Here is a 7,807-nt window from a genome sequence, read left to right as displayed (position 1 = left end):
ATCATTCTCTGTTATGACTTGACATTTTATATAAGAGCTGACAAACGCTCTTTCTCAAAGCTTGCTGAGATGAAAGTCTTTGATACCGTAAAATCAAATCAGACAACTATTGAATTAAAGATTTGCTTTGGAAATTAACATGAAAATGTGCATTAAATATATTTTGTTTTCCTGGATACAAACCTTTGAAGTACAGTGTCTGCAACGTCATTGTTCACAAACATAATCCTTCGAGTAACGTGCGTGTTTATTCGTGTAGCGAGAAATCATGTATATGACTGACTCTTTTGCGATCTAATCGGGCGGGTAAGAAACGCATAAAATTTGTTTTGTAAGTAGTTATCGGGGTATTATTTGTTTAATAATCTTTCAGTTTGTCTATATTTTTGAATCCAAATACATTAAATGAAGGGTGATTCATATAATTGAAGTTATTAATAATTGCCAGTAAATAATATAGTAAGTCGCACAGTTTTGAATACTCTTCATAAAGTGTATTTTTCTATGTATTAATGCATCGAAAATGTTCATGGTTTTGTACTGCAAATGAATAATTTGTTTTAAAGGATGTACAACTCACCTACCCCACAAAAATTCCTGCCGTTTAATTTTCTCTATTTTTGTATATTTAGTACATGACTATATCTACTGTGTGTATGGAATTTTGGACAAAATCGTAAGAGTGGTTTTTGGACAGGAAATTCCAAAAGTTACCCCCCTTTAGTTGTTTAAGGGGAGAGAAAATTTTTAATCAATGAACTACTTCAACTTTGATTTTTAAAAGGCCAGGTTAGCTATAACTGTCAAATTTCATTGACTAATTCCTTTAACCATTTAACACAAAAACATAGTCATCTTTTTGATATACGTATCATCAAAAAAAAATTAAAGACCTTAAACTGAAAAAGTATGAATTATCTAAGCCTTGAAAATTGTGTATTTTTTCAATTTCAAAATTTTTTGGTGAAAAAACCTGTCGTTTAATTTTGGCAAAAATACTTTCTTTAGGTAGCTGGTAGTAAAAATAATCAAAATTTTTTTTTGTATAATTTTTGTACGACCAGTTTTGATTTAATAATGGAAAATTACCCCCTCCCCGTTCCTCAATAGATCACGTTCCCGTGCGTCTCTCAGACTTGGGTCGATCAATATGCTATGAATCTACCAATACACATTAAAAAAAAATCAAATTGGAATGTTGCTTTTGCTTCAAAAATGTATTAACTTACATATATTTTAAAAGTTCTCATATGTAAAGCGTATTTAAATGTAGATTTTAGGCAATTTTTGAATACCCCCCCCCCCATCCCTTCCTTTTTGACGAAACGTCGTTTACAGCACAGATATATTTCGTCATTTGAATCCCCGAGGTATGCATTAGTTTTTAAATTCAGGAATGCAGAATAAATAATGATTACTGGTTTTATATGTATCAGGAAAAAATTACTGAAGTGTTTAATCATTTTAGTGTTGCGCCCATATATGTATGCGTTATGCATTCCATAATCCAAATCACATGATTTATGATGAAACCTGGATACGAATTAAACTCATATTGAATATGTTGATTTTTAATTTATTTCTTTAATTTTATTTATCAAAAAATAAAAATCGTGTATATTCAACTCTCCTATGATATAAATGGAATAATTATAGCTTCTTTCATGTCATTATTTCAAACGAGACAGTGTGTAGCCGTTGGGATAAACAAATAAAAATGAAAATTTTCATGCAAATAGTCCATTGGTCGATGCAATTTTAAAGATGTGGGTAATTTTTTAGTAGAGTTAGTAATATTGTAATCAGTATGAGGGAATCCGTTTGCAATTCATAAAAACCTCTCTTTCCATTTATGCGTATCAAGTTCAGCAGGTGTAGAAGTTAATTGTTCATAGGAGGCATAAAATAGGAACTAATTATAGTGAATTAACCCTTAAGCATTAAGGAATGAAGCCTGACAGATTAATTGGAGGATAGTTTTTTTTGAGATATATGAATTATATTTTTATTTTCTTGATCGACGACAATCTAACCTTGGTACTTACAGTAATATGTTTTACTGTGGCAGAACTATGACGCTGATTTTTACCTGTTGCCTTAAGGGACTTAACTATGCTCTAACTGCCACATTAAACTGTTCATGGAGAATTTAAGGCCTCCAACAAAATATTTTTATCTTATACTGAAAACAATTCTAACTTATATTCGAGTCCCTTGAATTTTAAGGTGGATGTAAAATTATTTAAAAACGTATACTTAACGCATCTTGCTTAAAATAAAGAAATGACTGACGTTGAGATACATTATAGTACAGCTGATTACTTCAATCTTATGTCAAAGTGCATGCAAAAATGTTACTGCCTAGAATTATTTTGCTTCTCTGAGGAAAAAGAGCAATGATAATGAATTGACAAGATCAAGAAGAAAAAGCTACGTTGAATATCAAATCCCCAGCTTCAACCAATCAAAAATCATGGGAAAATTTAAAGGTTTTTAGGGAACAAACAAACGGACAGTGTATAAACTAAAAGACTCACTTTTTCTTTTAAGTTGATACAGAAAATTAAAAAAAATCCAGCAAAAGCTTACAAAATAGATCGTATACACCTTTGGACAAAATGCATCAAATAATTTCCGTGTTAAAATATTCACTAAATTTGATAAATTTTATGTATCTATAGATGTGTAAAAATTACAAAATACTTCAACGATGTTATATTCTTAATATTTACCGAAATATCATCTCCAATAGAACCCCATAGACAAGGTATGTTAAAAGACCAATATGGTCCCTTATTTGATGTAAAAACCAGAACACAGGTGAAATTGTAATGCTTTTTAGTTAAGAGCTTAAACTTGTGCTTGTTTAAAACCAGCACTGATTTTGATTTGAAGCTTACAAGCAGGCCACAAGAGGGTGCAAAAGTTTGATATTTTCACAGATTTCCTGAATTCTCGTCGAACTTTATCAAATGAGACACTTTTCACTTCAAGAAATATAGAGCACAAGTTTGCCTTTCCGAGATTTTCGACGCAAGAAGATACCAGTGCATGAGATATATAAACTTGTTATATACAGGCAAGTTTGTGTTCTATGTTTTCTAATCCATAGCGTGCTCTAAAATCGGTGGAAAAAATGCATGAAAATTAGAAAATTGGGATACTGACTTATTTTCTAACCAGCCATTCTCTACATGTATGGAATAACTTAGAACCAATAGTAATTTTGTGTCAGGAGTGATTGCATTTTTTTAATTTATACATTTTGCATCATTCTAAATGACAACACTAAAAAAAAACTGTCCAAAAAGGGGTCTTAGCCGATTTTGTCTTTCATTTTTAAATGTTCCAAAACTACCTTGGAGATCATACTAGTGGAGAAGGGGTCATTCTTTTTACTGATAAATTACTAGACATGAAACCTTTAATGAGTCAGGACCCAGTTACAATCGTCACAAAAGTAAACTTCCCTTCCAAATTAAAGAAACATAAATATTTCCTGCTGATGTTGATAAAAAATATCTTAAATACAAATGACGTTAATTTCCTCTTCACTTTCATTTTTTTTTCATATAGTGAGGATGAATAGTACAATATATTATTCACTCTATATTGTAGTGTCTACATTTGTCTGTGGTAAGCTATCAAGGTTTTAATTTCTTATTATATGTTTACATACATGTATGCCACTTGACCTCGATAACAATTAAATGATGCATGCATATCGTTTTATGTGAATACCATCAGAATAAACGCAAAGTAAATAAAGCATTTTTTCTTTCGAGTGGAGGAAGAAATTCAACAAATTCTTGGAAGAAAATACCTTTCACATTAAACGTTCATATTTTAAGTGTGTTGATTTATAAGAGACAAAGGGAAAGGGTCTTGAAAAAAATATTCGACACCTCATACCTTTTAAAATAGATAATCGGCGTCTGCATTCGTTTATCAAGAACCTTGTTGTTTTGTTCTCTGTTCTTCGTTTCAATTTTCCTTTACTTTTTTGCACTTATCAACAGAAGTTACAAATTTGAACTTTCAATCTACATGTACAAGGGGAGGGGCATTTTTTAGAAACACACGCTCACCGTTCTTAATGGAATATGTTTTACACTTTAAGCATATAAAAAGTAATACACTAACGACACCCCATTTCAATTTTGGATGAAAAGATACATTAAATCCTTAGCTATTATAAAAACAAGGAAAGTTTATGCTATTTGATATTTTTTATGTCCTTCTCTGCACAATAAGTTTAAATATCGCTTGCATTAGCGTTTCTTTATGAGCTTTATTTTTAAGTTTGTATCTAAATAACGTTTATTTCATGGCCAAGATATATATTTATATCTACATTACATGTGTATATATGTAATTATCTATAAATTTTACACTCATTTTCCAACTCATATTGCATATCAGGTACAGCTTTTTCAAAAATATGAAACTTTATTTTATTTTCTACCATGTATTTTAAATTACGTAATTTCTTTGCTAACACTTCCTTTCCACAATCCAAATAAAAGGGAACAAAACTTTTCTGATAATCTAATAAGGTTAAAATTATTATTTAAAATGTATCTAATCTAAAGGATTGGTCTCAAATTTCCCCTATGAAATTTAATCGTGAGACGGTAAGATAAACTCTTTACTCTGTGTCTTAAGAGCAAATGTTTGATAACCTTCGGCTCACATGGATAAAACTGGATCAAATAATCTTTTTATTCAATAGCTTTTAATGAGCTGCAGGGGTATAACTTGATAAGAAGCGCCCTTCGTTCCTCAAGAAAGAATTCTACCATAAAATTTTCATAAATAACTTAAGTGTGAAATAAATTTAAGAAATGGTATTAACATTTATGTCCATTAATTTTGCCGTGCATTAACAGTCATAAAAGTCTTTTTTTAGATTAAATTCCAAACCATTTTATTTTCATTTAAGGTAGGATTTTTCTCACATTTCTTGTACTGAAAAATTATGGAAATTTTCACAGAATCAAGAGGACAATATCACTAAGTAATGGTATCAGTGAGAGTAAATTTGACCGTTTAATATTAGAGGCAAGGTCAGGTCAAGGTCATTACCTTTTTCCTGGACATTAAGAACAAAAATTACTGTTTCCAATCATGCAATCCCTACTTGTAATTCAAAAGATTGAATGTTTTTCTTTTTGCATAAAAATACTACCATATAAGGCCTATAAGATGACATTACCGAAGTGACATGGATAATTTAAATAAAACGGATATTTGCTAATCCGAATTTCCTCTACTTTTCTTGAATTTTTAGGATTTATTAGTTATTTTTATATGCTTCCTATATTTAACTTTTTCCAATTTTTACATATAGTAAAGTTGTCACATAAAGGTACAAAATGATACGAAAACTAAAAGTTTGATCGTTTACTAAGAGAGAAATAACACTTTTTACGGATTTTTGGCTCAAATCTGTACTAAGATTTGAGGATTTAAAAGCCAACATAGTTCTTGTATGTGTGAAAAATTTTATTTATTTGATATATTTTGAAACTTTAGTCACTTATTATTAAGGTCAAGATCTAGTAAATGTCCTTAGACTAACTTTTTGCTGCTAGATCCATTATGACGTCATAATCACTTTCAGCTTTCTTTTTCCCGTACTTTACGGCTCTAATAGAATTATGTAGAAAATAAAGTATTTTCATGGAATTCAATTTGAAATCACCTGAAAAGTAGTCCGGATACCTATATTAAATTTAACATTATTTAAAAGAAGAGACCAAGAACATACAAACTACCGTTTTCTGAAAGACTGTAGGCAATCTGGATGCATTTTGCTTGTGTGATATGGAAAAAACTCCCATATTCATCACTAATTTTCTTAATTTTTGATTGAAAATGACAGTTTAAAATATGGCTTTTCATCTTATTTTCCTACAAATTATGCCCCGAAACACCTTTTTTTTGACCAAGCTAAAGTTATAAAGCATCAATAAAGGAATTCATTTCTTGAATTTGATAAATCTGTAGGCACCCTTCATTTACTAGATCTTGACCTTAATTTAACTTGCATTTGAAAATTTTGTCTAGTCTTTGATTGCGTAAAAATCATAACTGAATTCAATGTTCTATAATAATTTTGAGAGGCAGAAAAGAAGATATTTTCATACGCCACCATTCCACCAAAAATATAGTCCCTGCTAGTTTTCAAGCGCAGTTTACCATTTCTATTTTAAGTTTATAACTGTGATGAGGAAAGAAAGATATGGTATTTTAAATCTCTTTCATCTACATATATAAGACATATCAACAAATGTACTTTGAATACTCCATCTAGTCAGAAACCCGAGAAGAATCCTACCTTAAGACAATGTCCATTTAAATCAATCAACATGTAAATCACAATAATTCCACTCTGACAGTACTTTGCTACACTCCATGAATGCAGTGAATGGACAGAAATCTAACCGAACCGCATGGGGAGGTTAGTCTGCTAAGATTCTTGCTGCTTTGTAAACATGGAATCAATATACTATATTATTGGAAACAGGTATATTAATTGACAAACATAAGAAAATTAAAAAAAAATCCATATGTCATTAAAAATGTATAAAAAAGCACTCAACTACTTTGAATTAAGATAAGCTTATACTCTCAAGGCATGCAAGGTTATTTCACCTCTGATTATTCTTACCCTTCTGTACTTGTGAACAATTTAGTATCGCTTTAAATTCACCGTTATAGTTTTTTAAAGAAATTATACTGCATTCGTTCATGCAGTTCATCTCATTTTAAAGTCAATCATAAAGTTGATGAAAGAGAGGAAAATATAAAGGGACGAAAATTTCCTAGCAATCTGTAATTGTCTTGTCGTTGCAAAAGAACATATTCAAATTATAAATTGATTGTTTAAATCTCAAAAGGGGGGACTACTTAAAAATAAGATATAGAAAAAAAGGCCGAAGAAAATCCCATTTATATTGTTTTTTTTTCTAGAAATGTACAATGTATATACACAAGTTGTATCATTAATGTGTTGCTTGGATTCTACGGATCTAATTGTTTTTCTTTTTATATATTGTGTTATCAATTTGCAGCTTGTATATATGGATTTTATGGAGCAAATTGCACCCATCGCTGCCCTGATGACTGTCGTTATTGTCAAAAGGAGACTGGGATATGCTTATCGTGTAAACCAGGGTATCAGGGCGATCGATGTGAAAATGGTAAACAAAATATCAATTATTTTCTTTAATTTGATTGGCTTTAAAGTAATAATTGCATATGTATGTAATTCTTTTTTGTTTCTTGTTTTGTTGTTTGTTGTTTTTTATTTCCATGTGGAATAAAATCATATTATCAATTGTTTTTTTTTAACTCTTTACACTTAATGATATTATTTTTTTTAAATACCCGGTAATTGCTATTTTATCTTTAGGAATAAAATTAACAAAATCACGATTGAGATATAATTGTAGATTTATTAAAAAAAATATTGCAAAACATATTTCTATCTACTCATTTTGAAAAGAAATGCATGTAATAAATGACATTAACGAAATATATATTTATTCAGATTGATAGCTTGTCATGGTGGCACATATGGTCAAGACTGTGGACTTAGTTGTGGAGCGTGTCTGGGATATAAACAATGTCATCACATCAATCGATCTTGTCTGGAAGGCTGTGACGCTGGATATGAGGGATACTTTTGTGCTCTAGGTGAATTAATTAATATATCAACCACTCATTCCAAGAAAAAGCAAAATTATTTTTTATATTGACCTTGATTAAGTTAACAATGGAAAGAAAAAGAAATGTAATATAA

Source organism: Saccostrea cucullata, unplaced genomic scaffold (assembly GCF_032062105.1).
Source record: "Saccostrea cucullata isolate Sc308-1 unplaced genomic scaffold, CSIRO_AGI_Scuc_v1 ctg2069, whole genome shotgun sequence".
NCBI lineage: Eukaryota > Metazoa > Mollusca > Bivalvia > Ostreida > Ostreidae > Saccostrea > Saccostrea cuccullata.
The sequence above is the reverse complement of the archived record's forward strand: the minus strand, read 5'-3'. Positions refer to the sequence as shown.